General features: G+C 42.0%; 1 protein-coding gene across 3 annotated transcripts in view; it reads left to right on the forward strand.

Moving 5' to 3' along the window:
- NAALADL2 (N-acetylated alpha-linked acidic dipeptidase like 2) overlaps window positions 1–22517 on the forward strand; it is a 1094482-nt gene that overhangs the window by 55439 nt on the left and 1016526 nt on the right. For 2 of the 3 annotated variants that reach the window (XM_059731159.1, XM_059731157.1), the window contains exon 3: window positions 6186–6248. The exons of the other annotated variant lie outside the window; for it this stretch is intronic. The gene's annotated coding sequence lies outside the window, so the exon portion shown is untranslated. The remainder of the gene's footprint in view (window positions 1–6185; window positions 6249–22517) is intronic. 3 annotated transcript variants of the gene reach the window in all.

The following is a 22517-nucleotide window of genomic DNA, read 5'->3' on the forward strand; positions in this document are numbered from 1 at the left end:
AAATGTCTTTTGAATTTTGAGAATGGGTATTAGCCACAAGAAACTTCCATGAAATGTACCAAATTTCTTTGAAATTTGTATTTATTTTTTTTGGCAAGAGGAGAGTATAGGTCCAATCCTGAAATGCTTTCACCTGTTGATTTTAATTTCAACAGGAATCATACAAGCTAAAAGATCATAACATTTACTGGTTCCACTGTACATAATATTCAGCATGACATTTAAAGGAAAAATACTTGACAAGAGATGATCATAAATGTGAAGGCTAATTTTTGGGGGCTGGGAATGGGTATTACAATTATGCCAAGAGAAATTCTTTTCCTTCAGCACAAAAAGAGTACAAAGCTGTTCAAGGGATTTCTTGTGAATGAAAACTCTCTCTTCCACAAGAAATTTGATCAGATACCTGCCAGGTGGATCTCCTTTTTCCTGATGCAACTTGAGTGGTTATATACTTCTCTCGGATGGAGAGGACACCCAGTATCTCGATCTTCTGCTCTCCCTCCCTTGAAGGGAGGGAGGGAGGGACAGCACTGGTTTCCTGATACCCTGCAAATATCACATATGTACAGTGCAGATGTGCAAGTGTCATACAGTAACTAGTTGTGTATCTTTAAGTAGGTCTAGCACTTGAATTAAAACCTGTGCTTTATTGGGCATCAGGTTCCTAGTATTATGAACGCTTTTTTTTTTTTTTTTTAAAGAATCTATTCTGTTTTTATACATCATAAGTAGGCTTGGCAGAATTCAATTTTTTAAAAGTAATTTTAACAGATAATATCGATGTCTATTTTAAAGCATTTATTTTGATTTGTATCAATTTTTAATTAAATTAAGAACATAAAGATTTCTGCCCCCAGGATGGCAAAAAACCCACAAAACAAAAAACCCAACAAAATAGCCAAGAAAACACCAAAAAGTGTATCCTTTCTAATTGGAGTCTTTCTCTCCACATACCAGTCTCACTAGTAGGCCGTTTGCTTCTTTTTACAGTCTCTCCTTGGTTCTAGCTGAGTTGTCCCACTCAAGCATCAGGAATTCCTTGCCACTGCTTCCCATCCAGCTTGAATACTCCTTCCCCCATCTCCCTTCATGTAGCCCCCAGGGACTTAAGTAGCCTGTTACCTCTTTACATCTCACTTCCCTGTCCTCCCACCTATGAACAAGCAACAAATTGGTTAATTGACGGGTCATTAGGCCACTCATTGTTTTAGAGACCAGCCTTCTATACGCCAGCCTGTGACTTCCTTCTATTCTTCTCCTGTCTTCAATTATTAACGATGGAAATATTTTTTGTCCGTGAGTGTGAGGTGAAATCAATGTTTATTGACATTTACCGATAAAAAATTAAATCCCGCCAAGCCTAATCATAAATGAGCAGTTAATTCTTGGAATGAAATACGTTTCTCCCTTTGCATATCATTTTAAGAAAAAGAGAATACAGAGGATTCACTATTGCAAATGTATTAGGGTGTGTGGGTGTAGGTGTGTTGCTGTTCAGGTGTCAAACAAGAATACAGAGCATATAGGGAGAGAATATTATGTGGATGTCATACAGACATCCTAGAAAATTTAAGAGTAGCAGTCGACATGGATTGCATTTCCTAGTAATCTCTGTGTTGTAATCAGTATGGTGTTGCTTATGAGTATTGTATTTACTGGATTTCAAGACCACTTCAACTGTAATTTTCCATATATAGAATCTAATTAGTGGAAGGTCATCTTAAATTCACCCTCCCACTGCTGTAGCAGGGAAAGCACCAGTGGGGGGTGAGGGGGTGCGACTGTTACCCCTTGCCCTTTTTGCCTGTCCCCCCCATGCATTGTACCCTGCTGCCTGCCCTGTGCCCGCCAGTGCCTGTGCCTGTCCTCTTACCACCTGTCCTCGCTGCCACCTGTCCCCTTGGTGTGTGTGCTTGCCCCCTTGCCACGTGCCCCTTGCCTGCCCTGTTTGACCACCGCTGCCTGTCTCCCCTGCCCCCTTGCTTGTGCCTGTCCTCTACTTCCTGCCTTCCACCCCTTCTTCCCCCTGCAGCTTGCCCCACTATGCCTGTGCCCGCTTCCCTATAGAATCCTAAAATCATAGAAAATTATGGTTGGAAGGGACCACAGGAAGTCATCTAGTCCAGCCCCCTGTTCAAAGCGGGACCATCCCCAACTAGATCATTTCTGCCAATGCTTTGTCAAGCCGGGCCTTAAAACCCTCCAAGAATGGAGATTCCACAACCTCTCTAGGTAACCTGCTTCAATGCTTTACTACCCTCCTAGTGAGAGTTTTTTCCATAATATCCAACCTAAACCTCCCTTGCTGCAAGTTGAGACCATTGCTCCTTATTCTGTCATCACTGAGAAAAGTCAAGGTCCATCTTTTTTGGAATTACCCTTCAGGTAGTTCAAGCCTACTATCAAATCCTCTGTCTTCTCTTCTCCAATCTTCTCCAGCCCAGTTCCCTCAGTCTCTTGTCATAAGTCATGTGCCTCAGCCCCTGAATCATTTTCATTGCTCTCCACTGGACTGTCTCCAACTTGTCTGCATCCTTTCTGTAGTGGAGGGGTCCAAAACTGGACATGGTATTCCAGTTGTAGTCTTGCCAGTGCAGAGTAGAGCAGAATAATTACTTCCCTAGATCTGCTAGCAGTGCTCCTAATAATGCAGCCTAGTATGCTGTTAGCCTTCTTGGCAACAAGGGCACATTGCTGACATATCCATCTTAGTGTCCACTGTAACCCCCAGGTCCTTTTTCAGAGAGCTGCTGCTTAGCTAGTCAGTCCCCAGGCTGTAGCACTGCATGGGATTCTTCCGTCCTAAGTGCAGGAATTTGCATTTGGCCTTGTTGAACTTCATGAGATTTCTTTTGGCTCAATCCTCCAATTTGCCTGTGGCATGGAATCCTAGCCCTAGGCTCCAGTATATCTGCTACACCCCCCAGCTTGGTATTATCTGCAAACTTGCTTAGGGTGCAATCCATTGCATCTTTCAGATTGTTAATGAAGATATTGAACAAAACTGGCCCCAGGACCAACCCCTGGGGCACTCCACTTGATACTGGCTGCCAGTTAGACGTCGAACCATTGATTACTACCCATTGAGCCTGACAATCTAGCCAACTTTCTATCCACTTTACAGCCCACTCATCCAACCCATGCTTCCTCAGTTTGCTTGCAAGAATGCTGTGGGGGACGATATGACAAGTCTTACTAGTCAAGGTATATTACATCTACTGCTTTCTTCACATCCACAGAACCAGTTATCTCATCTTAGAAGGCAATCAGGTTGATCAGGCATGACTTGCCCCGGTGAATCCATGCTGACTGTTCCTAATCACATTCTTCTCCAAGTGTCTAGAAATGGATTCATCAAGGAACTACTCCATCATTTTTCCAGGGACTAAGATGAGGCTGACTGGCCTGTAGTTCCCTGGATCCTCTTTTTTCCCTTTCTTAAATATGGGCACAATGTTTGACCTTTTCCAACCATCCAGGACCACTCCTGATTGCCATGAGTTTTCAAAGACGATGGCCAGTGCCTCTGCAATCACAGTAGCCAATTCCGTCAGCACCCTTGAATGCATTGCATCCAGCCCCATGGACTTGTACACATCCAGCTTTTCTAAGTAGTTCCTAACCTGTACTTTCAGCATTGAGGGATGCTCACCTTCTCCCTAAATTGTGCTGCCTGGTGCAGTAGTCTGGGAGCTGAACTTGTCTGTGAAGACCAAGGTAAAAGGCATTGATTTTTCTCCACCCTTTTCTTCCTCATCTGTCACTAAATTGCCTCCCTATTCAATAAAGGATCCACACTTTCCCTGACCTTCCTCTTGTTGCTAACATACTTGTAGAAACTCTTCTTGTTACCTTGTACTTCATGTCTCTTGCTAGCTGCAACTCCAGTTGTGCTTTGGCCTTCCTGACTTCATTCCTGCATGCCTAAGCACTATTCTTATACTCCTCCCAAATTGTTTGTCCAAGCTTCCCCTGCCTTTGCTCTCCCCACTCCCTGTAACCTCCCACCCCCCTGCTGCTTACTTTCTGCTACTCTGCTCTGCTCCGCTCCATCTTTGGGGAAGGCAGTGGTTGACAGCCCTGGCCTGACCCCAGCCCTATTCTTCCAGGCAGGTAGAGTGGCAGCAACTCTGGGCCAGACCAGGTCAGGTCTGGAAGGGCTGGAGCTGGAGCAGGTTGAGGAGCCAGGCACTGGTTGCGGGGCAAGTTGCGTGATGTCCCCTGAATTTGCACAAGTAGGTCTCCCCCGTGCTTCCCTGGCAGCAAGCCTCCTCCCCTGCCGCAGGAGCTACCTTAGCCCAGTGCAGGCAGCAGCTTAGCTCTGGCTTCTGCTCTGAGTCTGGGGCCAGAGCTGAGTTGCCACCTGCCCCAGGCAGGTACTCAGATCTCAGATGAGACTCCCCCTCATACTGTCTGAGGTGAAAATCTTGCATTGGATTTGAGTAAATAGGGTATTTTTGGTCCTAAAAGAGCCAAGTTTTGATCTTCAACTCTTCAGCCCTTACTTCTATGAGTAATTCTTAGTCATGTAAGAGTATCCTGCTATCTTCCAAGACATCTCAAGGATGGTAAGGACAGCAAGATCAGGGGTCAGTATGATAAGTACAGGAAAGCAGTCTCCATTTTCTTATTTAGGTTTATGTCATAAAGTAACCTATGTAACAGTGTAGGCATATCCTTTGATTCTATGGCTGACTTCAAGGCCATACCTGCCAACTGTCTTCAGTGAAAATCCCTAAGCGTGACACATGCCTAGAGTCTGGCCTGGCCTCAGAGACTGTATTAAACTTAAGAATCTGAGGTTTAGCTCTTCCTGTCCTACTCTACCAGTAAAGACTCTACCAGTGTCTTTAGTGCAGGGGTGGATCTGAATGGCGCCTGGACTCCATTACCCAGCAGCCCCTGCCTGATTTGCTGTGTTCGGTTTCCATGGAGACCCCAGCAGCGGTGCGGCAGGACAGTGAAGGGCTAGGGTTTACATGGAGACTGGCCCTAGCAGCGTTGGCAGGGTGCATGACTGGGTGGGGAGTTGGTCTGGGGCTGGAGCTGGGATTTTGCAGCAGTGCCAGTGTGGTCCAGAGCTGGGGCAGAGTCCACTGCCTGCATGCTCCTGCCCAGGGTGTGCAGAGCTCACCAAGGTGCTGAAGGTTGAGAACAGAGAAAGTCTGCCCACAAGTCCCACACTTTCCTGTTCCTGACTTTTAGTCTTCTGCACCCCACTTCCTGTCTCAACCATCCATAATTCAAGCCATACAAAGCAGGAGAGACAAGTAGTGGGTAGAGTAATTCCTAGAAGGGCTCCCCTAGAATGGGTTCATGCTGTGCTGAATCCATGTGGATGGGGAGACGGGGAGTCTAGTTGAAGGTGAACCTTGTGGTTTACACTAAATAGAGGTGTGGAGGTAACCTTACTTTAACAAACCAAAGATAAGTCAGACTAAACAAAGCTCAAACCAGATCTCTTTATTGTTAAACTTGGAATACATTTGTGCAATCAGTTACAGAAACAGAGGATGTGTACAATACAAAACTCTGAAATAGTCAGGAATAATGGAGATATTGCTGCTGATGATTCTTGCAGACACTTTTCAGCAGCAAGTTATTTAGTGCCGCACTAGGTAGAGTTCTTCTTATAAGGAGCTGTTTTCTATTACCCTTATGGATACTTTGAGAATAATAATACCTCACTCTCAGGGCCTTTGTGGCTTTGATGGTAAGACACAATATGAATGGGAGGTAGAAACTTAATGGTTGGTCCATCGCATTTGCACCTATTCACTGTTTATGGAATTCCTTCTTACAGTGTGGGAAAGATGAGATTGGGAGAGAAGGAGGAAATGGAGCCTTATTGCCAATACAAGAAGGCTGAGTTCAGTTTTTTCATAGGGTTAATGCTTTCCAAATTAGGAGGGGCACAAGATTGAAAGTGAAAGGTATGCTCCTTGGCTGTGCAGGGGAATGTTAGAGTGGTCCTAATGCAGAATCTCATTAAAGCAACTGTCAGGATTCCTCTATTTTACCATCACCTCCTCTATTCTGTAAGAGGCAACTGTCGTTTTGAGTGAGTGTACTGCCAAAGAGGCATTTACAAATAAATGAAAAATGTCACAATTGATTTTGTTCCTTCTAGAGGACTGTGTGTCAGCTTTGTCACAAACTGTCTTTGTTACTCTCTGTTTCAGATTTCTCAGCTGGACATTGGAAATAGCTTTTGATGGTCCTGGGCTTCTTTCATTTGACCCAGGGTAAGCCCTCAGACTGTGACCTTTTTATTAATATGTGTGCACCAGTTTGAGCTGTCGGTGGAAAGTCTTTTCCTCTGCTGTGAGTGCACAAAAGACAGTATTACCAACATGTGCATACTGAAGCTGTTGGAAACGAGCCTCATTTGTAAGTGCTACCAGCACAATAGTTCGGTTTCATAGCTTCTTGCCTGAGGAAATATTTATGCATGATGATAATTATATAGAAGATTTTGCAAACAGTAGTACTATCCATATAAAATCACATGTCTATACTTTTTCTTTGTTACCATGGAACTTGACTATATTCCTAAACTGTTGATATTCTTTTCCTCAAATTTAAATATTCCAGAATGGGCAGGATACTCTGAGTGTGTGTGTTTAAACCTGTTGTCTAGCTAAAAAAGTAATATGATGGGGCATTAGCTTAAAGCCTTTTACAGAAAAAGCATAAAATAATGCATTTTGAAAGAACATTTGAAACCATGTCAAGGAACATCTAAGCTGTCATTACTTTTGATACAGGAAGGTGTCTAGATAGTTATTTTCCTTTTTGTGCTTTACATTTTGCAAAAATAGTAAAAAAAAAAAGTTTTGCTTGAGCTGTTATATAAGAAGAATTTCATTTACATTTGTGGAATTTCAGATAGTTGTTTCTATAGCAGCTGATAGCCATATAATGGTACAAATAAATTTGATCTTAAGAGGATGAAGTGTATTTTCTTGTTTTTGTGTTATTCTAGGAGTCAAGTTTAAGTGAAATGGTGTACATTAGCTACAGGTTGTAACCTTCAAATAAAAGTATCAAGAAAAGAGCTTATTTATTATTGTGTTTCAAGTAGTAAATTCATACTCAACATTAAGAGTTGTTACAAGTAATTTCTATGGATAAATCTAAAGTATCTATTTGGAAAGGTTACTTTTAACATAGTATGTGCATGTGTGTGAGATCTATCATTGACATTGTGTATGTGTGTGGAAAAGAGACGTCCGTCTGTCCATCTCCCTTTTTCTAGCAGACTTTAAAAAAATATGATATTAAGAGGAAAATAAATATAGTAAAAATAAAAAAATACCTGCGTTACTAATAACATGGTAGATTGTTTAAAAAGAATGGCAGAACATTAGATTATATACATCAAAAACAACAATGGGCAATTAGATTGCCCAAGGAAACAGGATCTTCTCTCCTGAAGTGGTAAACACTGTACCTGCTAATGAGTTTTTGTTTCCTGTACCTCATAGCTTTGGACAATGAACACAGCCTGTTTAGTTTCACTTTTGTATATACAAGCAGAGAAATTACATATTAATATGTAGATAACTTGATATTTTTGTGCATTTACCCTGGAGAAAAACTCAGCCTTTCCTACACAATTAGAATTAGATACTGATGTGTCACTTTTGCAGCTCAATCTGCTTTCTAGTTCTCTCACTGTGATGTTGGATGACCACCCATCCCTAATTGGGTGGGACAGTCCTAGAATGGGAGTATCAGGTCCCAGTCCCGGGCTGGATGACTACAGGACAGCATTTGTCCTGGGTTTGCAGTGTCCTGCAGGGATCCGGCTTTGGGAATCAGCAGGCTTTCCCTTGTAGGCTGCTTGGGGCTGCTGGGAGCGGGACACACTGGGTGTCAAGTGTACGTGCATGCCTGCACACATGCATGTGGCTAGGAATATAGTCTGGCAGTGCGGAGAGAAAGTCCCTACAGGTAAGTCTATGGATCAAGGGGGATAGGAGAGTGCAGATTGAGGCCTCCACAGTGAGGGAGGGAGTACAGCAGGGGCTGGGGGCAGTGCCCAACCAGGGTGGCACATAGGGTTTGGGACCGGGGTGGGGAGCAGAATGGAGCCACAGGCAGTATGTCCATGGGACGGGGGCTGGTAGCTCCCTGCCACTGGCTGGACTCGTGGGGGTGGGGCATAGGTAGGTATGTGCCCCATAGATTTGTGCGTGGTGGAGGGGCGGATGTGGGCTGCCCTGTGAAGCCTTGGGACTCCTTGCCATGTTTTCCTCCCCCAGGAGCACAGCACTGGCCATGTCACCACGGTGAGGCGCCCTCTGCCCACTCACAGTTTCTGGACCCCACACTGCTTCTGGGAAGGCAGGGGGCATGTGGCCAGTGTGGGGTTCTTGGGGAAAGGAAGTAGGGCAGGAAGCCCTGAGCCCTCAGTGGGCAGCCCACATCCAGCCCGACTTGGCTCTGCTCTGCTCTGGCCATGCCATTGGCAGAGGAGATGGGGGAGAGAAGAGGTGGAAATGTGTCCCGCCTTTCCATTTTAAAAAGACGGTCACCCTACTGTGAATTCCCACAAAGGGAGTTTTAGATTGATTTGAATTAAGTACCTAAAAATCCTAGAAAAAAGATTTACTGTTAGGGTGTTTATGACACCTATGTGGAGTTTTTGATTTTATTGCAAACATTACATTATTCTTCTTATAAATATTTCTTGAAACTGTTCTTTTAGACAGACATGCTGGATTGAGTGTTCCATGCAAGTCTTTGGACTGACTTTTCCCTTTCTCAACAGAGGAATCGCATAATCTGAGCTAGTGGATTACCTGACATAATTTTTTCCCTTTTAAATTGTAAGAAAATCTGAGGTATGAGGCATGAATAAGGTCAGAGAAGATGTCTTACAATGCAAAGCTTGATGAAATATTAATGTAATTAACCACAGTAAAGGTTGATAAACTAATATGATGATCAGTGTGTAAAGAAGTAGAAATAAAAAAAAAAAATGAAAATACTATAATGTAGTAGGGGCCAACCTTTTTGGCAGGAATCCACGTATTTGCTCTATACCCTCTCCTGTCTCTGCCCCTTACCCAGTCTGGTCCACTCAGATTTTTGCTCTTCACCCTGTGTTTCCTGACCAAGCTGCTGTTCTTTTTTTTGGTACTTCCTACCCTGTGCTCTTCTTTCTGCTCACTGCCTTATCTGCCACTGGCGTATCCCCTCCCCAGTCTGCCACGTGCCACACACACAGGCTGCCCATGCCACTTTGTGGCACCCATGCCACAGGTTGGCCACCCCTACTATAATGTACAATGTAGTCCACTGCAAAACTGAGAAAACATTGACTTTTAACATTTCAGTAAAAGGATTTGATGCAAATATAAATGGAACAATGCATAAAATATGAACAAATATTGCTCCAAGAAATCTAGGCAATTCTTCTATAGTGTCTTGAGTAGTACCATGACATTGCAAAATATGATTTGGCACATTTGCAGCAGCTCAAAGTTTGATCTGTGAATTTCCTAACAAAATAATATTTAGCTTCACAATGTTATCTTGATTTACACTGAAATTGAATTGTCCCAGCTAGTCAGAATGAAGGGGGAAAGCTGTGTGTATTCTGAATTCATATTTCCATCTATGAAGGAGGGCTGGAGAGTGCAGTGTCTGGCCTGTGGCCTAATGATAAGAGAGCTGTGCTGGGAAACAGGCAATACAGGTTCAAACAGGGTATTTTTTCTCTGGGACCTAGAGCCTGGCTCACCTCCTGCTTGGGTTGGTACCCTAGCCACTAAACTGTTGAATTAAAAGGCTGCAGGGCTTGCCCCTTCTGTTTTACTTCTGGTAAGGACACCTACAGTGAGCTCATGTTTTGCATTAAGTAAAAGTATAATCCAAGCTGGCCATAAAACTCTGCAGTTCTGTGACCACGTAAGTGCCACTTGGCCATGTGAGGGGAGGAAATAAGATTTAGTCCCAACAGTGCTGTGACTCCAGGAAACATGCCTGCCATGATTCTTTAGTTTGGCATCTCTCATTAGAATCTCCATGTTGTTTGCCATCATGGAAATATATATTCTCAGCTGGTCTGTGAACAAAGGAAAAAAAATCCAATGTGCAATAAAAATAGGTCTGTCCAGGCTTTGAAAGGGGAATTCTTTAAGTAACAGAGTTAAACTCTATGATTTATCTTGTTTGCTTTTATTCCCCCTTCCAGTTCAAAGAGTCAGCAGGGTATTTTTTTCTGTTAGGATTCTAAGAACGGATGTCATTTCTCTTCTCATGAGGGTCCCAACCTATTTATTTCAATTCACTGAGGTGCAATATAAGCAGAAAAAAAATACAGCTGTTTTTGGGAGAAGCAGTTGCTTCAGTAGGAAAGGGAAGATGGGGAAAAGGGGTCGCAAGAGTTAAATTTTATTTTCAATTCTATTGATGGCTCCCTTTGTGAGTTTTCCTCCTAATTCTTTCAGTACTTTATTGAAATTTGTATATTAACGAGAACTTCAGAATTCTCTCTGGTTCAAATGTGGACAGAGTCTGACCTCATTAATCATAGTGAATATACCTTATTCCCATGAACACCCTTTGACTTCCACAGAGTTACTCATTGAATGTGGCATTGTTCAACTTGATTAAAGTGATCAGAATCTGGCCTTTATTTTAACCACGTTCTAGCCTAAGGGGATTTCTTGGCTTTCATATTATTTTAAATAACTCAGTATTCTTATGTCACATTTTTAGCCTGGAATGTATAAATTAAAGTGAGGTAGTGAGCTGTGTTAGTCTGAAGACGGGTAGAAGGCAGGGTAAATTAAAGTGACTATTCAATCCCAGATTTTCAAGGACAGTTCTAAGTTTTGGAGCTAGATCCCCAGAGAGTCCCTGAAATGCTGATTTTGTCTCAAATGTGGAGGGTTTCTTCCTCAGTTAGTCCCCATTTGGGAAGATTTTTTCCTACATTTACATACCACTGTCCCTGCTATGTCTTCTGAGAGCCAGAGTTCATCATCTCATCCACAGCACCTCCCTAAGGAAGCTATGTTAACTGGTAACAGAAGTGGTCTACAGGCTACTACTAATTATGGAGGTCTGGCAGTAATACTCAACCGGGGTGCCAGGGTATCCTGGGATACCACAAGATCCTTTGAAGGGTTGCTGCAGGAAGCATAAGGATGAGCAAGGTGTGAGGAGACAAGCAGACAAAATCAGGCTCAGGCTTCAAATGTGAGGAGATGAGCAGATAAGGGCAGGCTCACCTGCTCCCTGCCTAGTTGCTCCTCCACCCCTACCATCTACGCCTCTGCAAAGAGGTTGGCCCAGTAATAAAATAGTAAAATAAAATAAAATAGGTTTTGAAATGGGGTGCCACTCAATTCATAAAAGTTTTATGGGGGGTTGCCTTGAGTCTGATGAGGCTGAGAACCACTGATCTATGGAGTATCCCGGACTGTGTCCCAGTTTGTACTACTCAAAAGGTGGTCACTTTATAATAATCTGACAGGAAATAGAAACAGAGGTCACACATAACACATACCTTAGCAACTTTAACAAACAATTTGCAGTTGTTTATTTTGTAGTTGCATGGGTGTGTCTGCATGTGCTTTTAAGTGCGCCTAAACTTAATGCGCATTAAGGCGAGTTAGGTATGCATCTGCACGTGCTTAATGCTCATTAACACAGGTGTGTGGACTGATTTGGGACTAAAGTTAGCCCCAAGTCAATGGACACACAACCTCATTAATGTGTATTAGGGTGTTTACATGTTCACTATTGCAATTTAACTATTCACATATAAATTTGATACCCGCTTTATGGAGGCATTCAAGTTTAGTTTCAAATAGCCTTAAATTGCCATTTTTAATGTGCATTAAGGGCGCACATGTGTAGACATGCACCCTTAATGCACCTTAAATCGGGCTAATGCTCATTAAGTGTGCATGTGTAGATGCCCCCATGAGTTGAATTCAGGTAATTGGTTATTCAGAGAGGATTAACCAAGTAAAACACACCTTAGTCATTCTTCAACATGACACGGTGGTCAAATTTGAGCCACTTGATTGTTCTTTGGATGTGAGTGGGATGGACAAAATTGCAAATCACTTGCTTAGTTGATAACCATCTCATTATTGGCTTTAGCCATTACACGTGTAATGATATTCAGACAGATTAGCCATCAAAAATGAAGCAAAACGTAACAGTGAAGTAGCTTAATGTGGAAACCTTTTAATTTTTTTTTTTTTATAATTTAAATTTAAAGGGCTAGGTAGGGAAATCTTGTCATAAAGATCCTCATGATCTAAGACAAGCTCTGACTTAATAAGGCCAAAATAAATAGTGACTTAAATTGGTTACAGCAGGATATACAATAGTTAAAAGGGGCTGGAGGGAATGATCTGTGATCACTATATTACACTGATGGTCCAGTTAGCAGGAGGCTCTAGGGAAGTGTAATTAGAAGTATTAGCACTGCCTGAAATATTTTTGTTTTTCTCCTTGCACACATGGCATTTCACTTAATCAACAATAGTGATTATTGCTACAAGTTTACATTATTTTGATTTCTTCCTTTGCATTAATACAGCATATTTGAACAACCTCCTTCTCAGGATGCATTTTTAATAAATTGTATACATAAGATGTGTGTGTCGCTCTATGAACTGTATTGGGTATCCTCCCATCCTCTTACTGCTCGTTATGCTTGGTTATTGCATATTTGTGGTTCAGGAACTGTCCCCATTTAACACAATGGACACCAGTAACTGATCCACATTCTTGTAATGCAAATAGGTGAGAGAGAATTTTCAAGAGTACGAAGGTATTATATGTTAAAATCCCATTATTTTTGTTCACTTAGATGTGGGTCCCTAATTACATTAAGATTTCTCTCAATCCTAACTGAAATCAAAATAATTAGATGGGTTTAATTAACTCTTTTACTTGTCTCTATCCAAGTACGTGTAGATATTTTTCATTCTGGAATAAGAATGTCCTATTTACAGAGACATTGTTCTGTTAAATGGGGAGCTATTTCAAAACAGGAATGCCCTCATACCTACTTGAGCAGCAGTGGTGAAAAGCACAAATGGTTGTTCTGGTTCTTTTTACTAGATAGATCATTAGGCTTTTTTGAACACCCCACCCATAAACAATCACTGATCACCATTCTTTTCCCCCTTTATCTTTAGGCTGTAAAAACAGGGTGTGAAATCTTACTGCTTTTGAAGTCAATGGCAAAATTCCGTGTCTTGAGGGGAGCCAGAATTTCACCCAAGGCCCTTAATGCCACTGCAAATAATATCTAAATATATCTTTAAGTTAAAACCTTTTTTAATGTATTTGCTTATTGTGCCTGGTTATTTTTTTGGGAATGACTCAGATTAATTTTTTTTAATTTAGTATATAATTGTAATTAAGATTTTTACCCTGTGTAAAAACTTGAAGTGCAGAAGGCAAAGGAAGACTGTAGTGGCATAATGTCTCATATGAAAATGTTACATCAGGCAAGCAACGTTTTGCAAACATAAATGTACTGATATTTTAGAGTTGTATCTTTCTGTTTCTGTAGGGCATCATAAGTAATTAAAGAGGACCATAACATAATCCTTTAGTATTGCATATTAATTCCAAAGAGGGATGAATTAATCTTTTCTGACTGCATAGTAATTTACAGCTCACCATGGTAATACTGTGGGGCTATAAAATAATCCTGTAGAACAACATATAGGTTTTCTAGATGGCATATTTATGTAATAAAACTCCTACAGGGCTGCATAGTCTCTCAGTGATGATTTCAGTTGAAGCAAACTGGAAGTGAAAGTATTTGTCTTAGAATTTAAAATTGACGAAGAACGTGGTGTACTTTTGCCTTGAAGGAAATACAAAAAAAATACACTTGCGCTCAATGAAGATTGAAGACTTCTGGCGAGTCTGCGCCAAAACTAAAGTATATTTTTCATTACAGATGGTTGTGAGTTGTGGCAGCCACTGTAAGCTAGTATAACTATAGAGCTGCACAAAAAACCCATCAATTCATCATCATCATCATCATCATCATCATCATCATCATCATCATCACTAAGAGTAACAAAATCCGGAAATCCATTTCTGAATGTCATATTTCCAGAGTAAGGTGGAAATCTGAATACAGTGAGCTTGTCAAAACGGTGTAAGGAGGACTTGTTTTTATCCCATTAAAAAAATACCACTGATAAAGGACTTGGAGTGCAGATGTATGGTATGAGGGAGGAAGGGGCTTTAATCATGTATTGGGGAAGGGAATAGGGCTCGTTTTTCTCTTTCTTCTACCTCAGCCACATTTACCACTTTTTGGTTTAGAATTTAAAAAATGTCACTTGAAGTAACACTGAGGTAGCCAATTTCCCTGTGGACTCACCAGTCACAAATCTATCCAGGACCAAAATGAGTTTTGGCTTTGTTGCAGATGGCTTTGTGTGGGAATCCTCTTGTAAATCTTCTTCTCAGGTGACAGCTGTAGTTGAAGCCCATGAAATTGCTGGTCCACTATTGCAATCCACTATTGTTTGTCGTCTGTAGTTTCTCTAATACCTTTGACAGCAACATTACTTCAGAATGATAGGCACACAATGAATAGGCTAAGAATAAGGAACAATGGCAGACACATGGCCCTTGCTCCATGGCTGACAGTCCAGCACTAATGTTTATGGAGCCCCTGAAAAATTGGGGGCCTAAGACCCATGACTCCTCATTGTAAATCCAAACATTTGTCCATATATATAAACCAGGTACTTGAAGACGGTCATCCAGATATCCTGCCTTTTTCCAGAAGGGCTGGCTTCACAGGAACTTAGTCTCAGTGCCCACTTAATGATTGGTTCTTCACCACAGTCAACAAAAATGTGCTTGTTGCAACAGTGTGTTTCTGTGATGTGGACACTATTACCTGGACTGAGACCAGCAATTCATTTGCGCACAAATGCTGAATGGCCATTAGACAGAGTAATGACATTTTAATTATGAGTTTTATTCATTGCTGGCCCAGGCCAGAACTGACCCAGGAAAAGGCTTTTTATTTTTTTAATACTTTTGTCAGTCACCTGAACTACCTTGTGTTATACTAATATTTTTAGTAGAATCATAATGCTTTTAGTAAAGATACGAAATGGAATTGTAAATGAGTCCTATAAATGTCAGATCCTCAAGTAATGTTTCTTCCCAGAAGGAAGTTGTGAGCGATCATGCAGTCCCGGTGTACTTTGCTATCTGTAAAATGTCTCAGTTGTTGCAGGCAAGCAAGGTTTTTTGGGTAGATGTGATATCTTTTATTACACCAACTAAATAGTTGGAAAAAAGTTCTTAGTAAGCTTTCGGGCACAGTCACTCTTTGTCAGGCATAGAAAATCTTGGCTGGTGTGAGACTCCAAGGAATGAGAGAAGCTAAAAGTGTGGTAGGATATCAGTGAGAATGTAAATAGGTAGAGATAAGCAGGGATTCTGTTTTTTTCCTGATAAAAAATTGAAAAGTGTCTGATAAAATCCCCCCCAAATCTGGAATTAAAATTAAAGGCTCCCCAAAGCTCCCCCAGTCCTACTTGTGCACCTCACTCCCACCCACAACCCCTGGCCCTGCTCATGCCCCTCACTCCCCCCACAACAGCCCCCCAGCTGTACTGGTACTCCTCACTCCCCCACAACAGCCCCCTGGCCCTGCTTGTGCCCCTCACAGCTCCCCCCCCGGCCCTACTGGTGCCCTTTATTCTCTCCCACAGCCCCCCAGCCCTACTGGTGCCCCTTGCCCCTGCCCCCCCAACCCTACTGGAGGGGGTCCCCAGCTGCCAGGGCTATGGGGCCAGGGACCCAGGTCTGCAGCCCCCTGCCCCCGATGAAAGAGCTGGCTCCCCTCCCGTGCCTCCCTGCTATGGGCTCAGGTAGGGCTGGCTCCTGGCCACAGTGTGCACTCCCGGGAGGCAAGGGGGACCGGTGCACGCCAGATCTGTGAGCAGGGCAGATGCACACTGTGGGCTTATCCACCCTGCCCTGCTACTCTCCCCTGGAGCCTCCACAGTGCAGCATAGCATGTGCAACCGGCATGCAGGGTACAGTGGGGCCATTAAGGAAAGCTGCTTACCCCTGTGAGCTCCACACTGCCCTGGCGACACTTCCCCTGCACGCGGGGGTAGCAGTGAGGGGCACAACCCTGTGCCACTGCCCACACTGCCTGCGGCACCTGTGTTTATTACCTTGTGCACCACCCTTAGCTATGCTACCATTCTTGCTGCATGTGCTGGGGAGGCATCGTTTCTAGAAGGCTGGATATTCGTAGTTCTTCTACCCATACTCCCATATGTTTTATTGTCACAATATATTTTAAAGAGAGCAAAATGCCTCCCAGTGTCATCAGTTACATCCAACTGTGTGCCTCTACTTGATAATTTCTTTTATGGGGTATTTTATGTGCTCAAGCATGGGCTATGGGGATGCACCAAAAAAAATCCAGTTTTTAATAAAATAAATGTTGAGGATGTATGCAATGTTGCTGTTGTTAGTCGGTACCCGCACTTATGACCTTTGTAGGCAGTTTGATTCAGGAATAGCTAGTATCCTTGGAGGCAGGTGCAGTAAAACACTGAAGCTTTAAACCATTTCCTTTAATCATGCCATATTGTACTCAGTCTTCAAGCAGTATCACACAATCAATAGTTGCTCTGTTAGTTGACAAATGCCAATGGCAATGTGGAAGACCATGACCATATATTTTTTGACTATGTGAACAATTATTTTTGATATTACTATTTAGGACTAAAAGGAAACATAGAAGAAGAGTTTAAAAAATATTTCCGATTGTCCTGGCGTTTGTGAATAATTGCAGCATTTAACAACCTGAAGTCTCACAAGGGGGACAAAAAAACTTCATTTTTGCCTCCTGCTGTTTCTCCCACAGGAAAGAAATAAAGTAACAGTTGAAGGGAAAAATGATTTTTTTTTTTATTTTCCATCAAATGCTGTGCCTTTCATACTTATACCAGAGTTTCTTTCAGATCACTGCTTTCATTTTTGCTTTTATACTTTCACAGAGGTGAATACCATTCCCAGGTGAAGGTGGGAGCATATATGATTCTTCTAGGCAGCTAAAATGCCAGTGCTAGTTCGCTGTTTGGAAAGTGTGGAAAGATTGGTCACTGTGGGCTTCAGATCTAGTTCATAACATTTGTTATCCTGAAAAAAAGCTTCTCCAGGACTTTTACCCCAGTGGTTCTCAGATTAATCCATTTTTTACTTGTCATTTTATATACCCAATTTTTAACTTATTGTTATATTATAGTCACTTCTAGAGGTCCCCATCAAGCTTGAGACTTCACTGTGCTAGGTACAGACATTACACTTTTACCAGTATAAGTGATTGAAAATTGGTTTATACCTGTAACAGAACAGAAGTTCAGCATACAAAACCGGTCTATACCCATAACAGAACAGAAGTTCAGCACACGCAGACTAGTTTAAAAATGGTTCTGCCCCCCCTAGCCCCCCACCAAAATGTCAATGTATGTTCTATTGCTGCTGATCTCAGCTACATCACTTACAGAAAATCACATATCTTAGTTCCCCCCAGGCTTTTTGAATGTCTGTACCTAGCTATAAAGTTACAAAGGAAAACACTCTCTTTCCAAAGATCTTACAATCAAATTAAATTATAACGTGTTGGAAAAGCATTTACTATTATCTTTTAGCATGTGCAATAGGTAGGCGCATGCGCGTGCGCGCGCACACACACACACACACACACACACACAGTTGTGAGTTTTTATATTAATTCATCCTTTAAATAAGAAACAACAATTTTAAATACAAAGCATTGTTTATATTGCACTTGTCATGAAATATCAGGCAGATGCATATGTAGGGCCTGGTCGTCTTGGGCAGAATATTGTTGTTTGTTTTAATGATCAAGTATATACTAGCTTAGCAGAAAGGACATTAAGAAACAATCAGCAACACTAGCCAAGAAGCCCTAAAGGCAGTCTAAGCAGCTTAGTCAATGAACTTTTATGCACTGTGGTTCCTATGATTTGGCTAAAATTGTGTAATTTTGGGGGACTTTTATGACAGCATTATGCCTGTGTCTTGTATCAGTGAAGGCAATGGCAAAACTCCCATGGATTTCAATAGGATCCTGATTTGCTTCAATGAGATTTGTTTCATATGTAAATACACAGTGCTGCCCAAAGCAAAATATCTCACAGTCCTAGTATGAACACTTTAATTACTTTATCTCTCAATGCATCACGGAAGGAAGCTCATCTCCACTGAAGCAAATATTTTGCACCTGGTTTTATTTTCACAAAAGTTAATTGTACTGGTACCAACACACTTTCAGAAAACCATAACCAAGAAATGATGACCCAATTTGTAAAAGTCTGAATAATGCAAAAACAGAATCTCTATTAAAATAACTATAGGCTTTCAACATCAGTAGTGAAGCTACCCAAGATTTAAGGCTTGCTAAAAATTGACTTCCAGTCTTAGGATTTAACCTTGTATTTACAAAACATTTTCTAGTGTGTAAGGTTGGGAAATAGAGGGTGTGGGGAGTGGTCTAGCAGCTTGGGCATTTTGAGACATCTCTCTCCTAACCCGTGTGTGGTTCTGCAACTATTAATGCCATTTCTGTCCCTGGTCCTTAATGTCCTTTTATCCATTTTATAAAACTGCCTGTGTTTAAAGCCTTCTTAAAGTACTTCAAGCTGAGGGTTGCTGACTTTATAAGCTCTGCAGAGAGCTTATGCATTTGTAGTAAATGAGTTTATACTGGGTAACCTTATTAACAGCTTAATTATTAGAGGTGCATTGATACATTGGTCCGTTATCGGATTGGCACCGATATAAAGAAAATCGACTGTATTGGAAATTGGCTTTTTTTTTGCCTGATGTGGCTTATAAATGCCCCGTGCATGTGTGCAGGTGTAGCACAGCATGTAGGTGATGAGGAGCACAGCCTGGCAGCATGGAGAGCTGTGTGCAGCTGGTAAATCTGTTGTGGTGGAAGGGGCGGGGGGAGGGAAGGTGCGTGGAGGGGGGGACGGACAGATCAAGGTCCCTGTGGTGAGGGCGGGAGTGTGGCTGGGGCTTGGGTAGGGCACAGGACAGCCGTGGCTCAGGGGGAGAAGTCAGGAGACAAACTGACCACTAGAAGCAGAGGTGGAGAACAGAGGTCCCCTTGCTATTGTAGTTTTGAATAGTGCAGTAGTTTTGGAACCATCCTGTAAGATGCACTATAACTTTTATAGATATCGATACTGTTTCAACAGCTATATTGCTTCTCTCCTCCAAATGTGAAAAGCCTATTATGTTTCTATTTGTTTCATGTTTCACTCATTCAATATTTTCCTAAACCTTAGGTCAGCTGAAGCTTGACGAATTCAAAAATCCTTATGACTTGTCTCCAAGCAATGCCTTAGATATTCTCTTTCCACCCTTTGAAAAAAAAAATATATCTGTTCAAATGTTTTTATAGCTTCTTTATGATAGGCATTTCAGATGCCTACTGCTGAATAAATAAAACTGCCTTCCTTGATTAAGGACACTATTTTTTTTAACTCTATTGCAGTACAGAATGCAATTGGTTGTCATAGTAAAGAAGATGGCCTACCATTGAAGTGAGAACATAATTATTTTTACCTTTCTCAAGACTTGGTACAAACTGTTACTTAATCCTCTCCATAGAGGCATTACACCTAACAAGTTCTCTTGAGAGAGATGGCAGCAAAGTTGCTAAGCTATCAGCTCAAATATTGAATGGCTACGTTCCCAAGGGGTTGCTTAAATTTGAACATAGATAGAAACTGTGAAGAAATATAATGCAATCTGGTAAAGAAGCTGCAACATAACTCCATTGAACTCAAGAGTACTAACATACAGGTATAAAAACACATATTAACCTAGAGTATAGGTAGCATCATAAAACACTTTTACCAAAGTTGCCTACTTTATAGTGCTATGCCATATATTTCCCACAGCATCCTGTCCTGTGGAAATCAGTTTGTATTGTAAACTCTCTGGGGAGGAAGCCATGTCTTTTTATGCTATGTAAAATACCACACGCATCTTTTGTGTGATCCGTACCTGCTAAATAATATCTTGAATGTAAAATGTATTCAAATGTAGTTATGCAAAACAAAGGCAAAGGAATGTGGAGTGGAAGGCACACACAAGACATGTGTTCTCACCTTTGCTGATGATCTTAATCTTATCTTTTCCCTCATGCCTGATAAATCAGTAGAATATATTTGTGGATGACAGGCTTATATATCTCATCAAAACCCTGCCTAGCAGGGATTTGCAGTGGATGGAAAAGGAGAGAGGCATTCCTGGATTTTAAAAATATTTTCTGTGTAATTATTTATTTCTGGGCAAAATCTATCTGCTACCTAAGGATTTATATTGCCACTCATCATTATGGTGTCAGAACACTTTCTGCATAAACCAGTAGCAATAGCCTAGTGCCTCTGATTCTTCTTTCTTTTCTGGGCCAGAATGCTGTTTGTTGAGTAGGGATTTTTTCATGGGGAGGGACTGAGGAGTTTGGCGAGGGATGGGAATAGAGAGATGTTTGCACAGTAATGAAAAGGCTTCCTCAGAGATAGCTACTGAAAGGTAGAGACAGCCAGACCCTGGAGTCAGTTGACTGTCTTTGTTGGTTTTACTATTTCTCCTGGAAGACTGTTCTATAGCCAGATCCCCTTAACTGCAAATCTTTGTTCTTAATACTCATCTTCTTCATTGTAGGCTTTGTGATCTGTATTGTTGGCTGTTGTGGTGGTTGGTTGGGATCCAGTCTTTGTTACAACAGGGATTTATTCCATAATAGGCTACTTAAGCACATGTACATATATTCATTTCAAACTAAAAAACCTTCCCCACTCCAAACTCCCTACTCTTCAAGCACCCTGGTCCCTCCAGGAGGACTGAAGGTGAAATGTTCAAAAGTGTTAATTCAGTACTTTAATTAACATTGACTTCCAGTAAAACGCAGGCTTCTAAAGGGTCAGATTTTTTCAAAGGTGTTTGGTTGACTAAAGGGGCAGGTGAACACCTTTGGGATTTTCAAAAAGGCCTACATACTGGTAAATTACATGGGAAAATCCCTTGGAAAATCTGGGCTAGGCATTTAACTTCCTTAGATATTTTTGGGGATTTTCTGTCTTCATCTTTAGATACTTAAATGTTTTTGAGGAGCTGCTTCATATAATTAAAAAAACCAGGAACTTAAGCTTCTAAAGAACTTAGTTACTTTTTAAAAGTTTATCTTGCAGGTAGGAGTGCACCAATAAATATTTTCTTGGCCGATAATGATAGATGATTATTAACCAACCATATTGGCCGATGCCAATCCAATAAGGTCTGCACATTAACGTAAGTTTCTAACCTGCTTACAGGATCTGCATCTAACACAGGAGGTAAATGTTCCCACTAGAGGAAATGACTTATTAGACCTGGTGCTGGCCATAGGGGATGACTTGGTGGGGGATCTGCAGGTACAAGATAGCCTAGGGGATAGTGATCACCTATTGATAGAGTTCACTGTCCAGCGAAAGGTGGGGAAGATAGCTAGTAGGACTGAAGTTCTAGACTTCAGGAAAACCAACTTCAACAAGCTCAGGAGATTTAGTTAGGGAGGGACTGACGGGTAAAAGCATAGGAGAGATGGGAGTCCAGGAAGGGTGGGCATTTCTCAAGGGACTGATCCTGCAGGCACAGAAAGGGACCACCCTAGTACACATAAAGGGGGACAAATGAGCAAAGAAGCCATCTTGGTTGAGCAGGGAAATCCAGGAGAGCTTGGAGGGGAAAAGAGAGGCCTGCAGGCTGTGGAGGCAGGGGGCAGCCATCAAGGAGGAGTATACCTGCTTGGCTCCAGCTTGCAGGGAAGCGGTGAGGAGAGCCAAAGCAGAAATGGAGCTTAGGCTGGCAGCAAAAGATAAGGATAACAAAAAGTCTTTCTTTAAATAAACAGGCAGCAAAAAGAAAGCACAGGGTAACATAGGGCCCCTTCAAGATGGGCAACTGGTAACAGATAAGATGGCCAAAGCAGGGCTTCTAAATGACTTCTTTGCATCTGTATTCCTGGACACGAATACAAACATGCATCCCATTCGGACTTTAGGTAAGCACGCGATAGATACCAGCCCACCAACTGTTAGTGCTGACCTAGTAAAGGGGCACCTGGAGGGGTTGAATGTATTTAAGTCAACAGGTCCTGATGATCTTCATCCTAGGCTACTTAGGGAATTAGCTGGAGTCATAACGGATCCACTGGCACAACTGTTTGAGCACTTGTGGCGCTCAGGATAGGTCCTGGAGGACTGGAAGAGGGCCAGTGTGGTCCCTATTTTCAAGAAGGGGAGGAAGGAGGAACCAGGTTACTATAGGCCGGTTAGCCTCACCTCTATTCTTGGCAAGACCTGTGAGGAAATTGTTAAGGATCACATTTGTGGGAGACCAGTGGGTAAAATAATGCTACGGGGCAACTAGCATGGGTTCATAGCACG

The sequence above is a fragment of the Alligator mississippiensis genome, chromosome 7 (genome assembly GCF_030867095.1).
Source record: "Alligator mississippiensis isolate rAllMis1 chromosome 7, rAllMis1, whole genome shotgun sequence".
Classification (NCBI taxonomy): domain Eukaryota; kingdom Metazoa; phylum Chordata; order Crocodylia; family Alligatoridae; genus Alligator; species Alligator mississippiensis.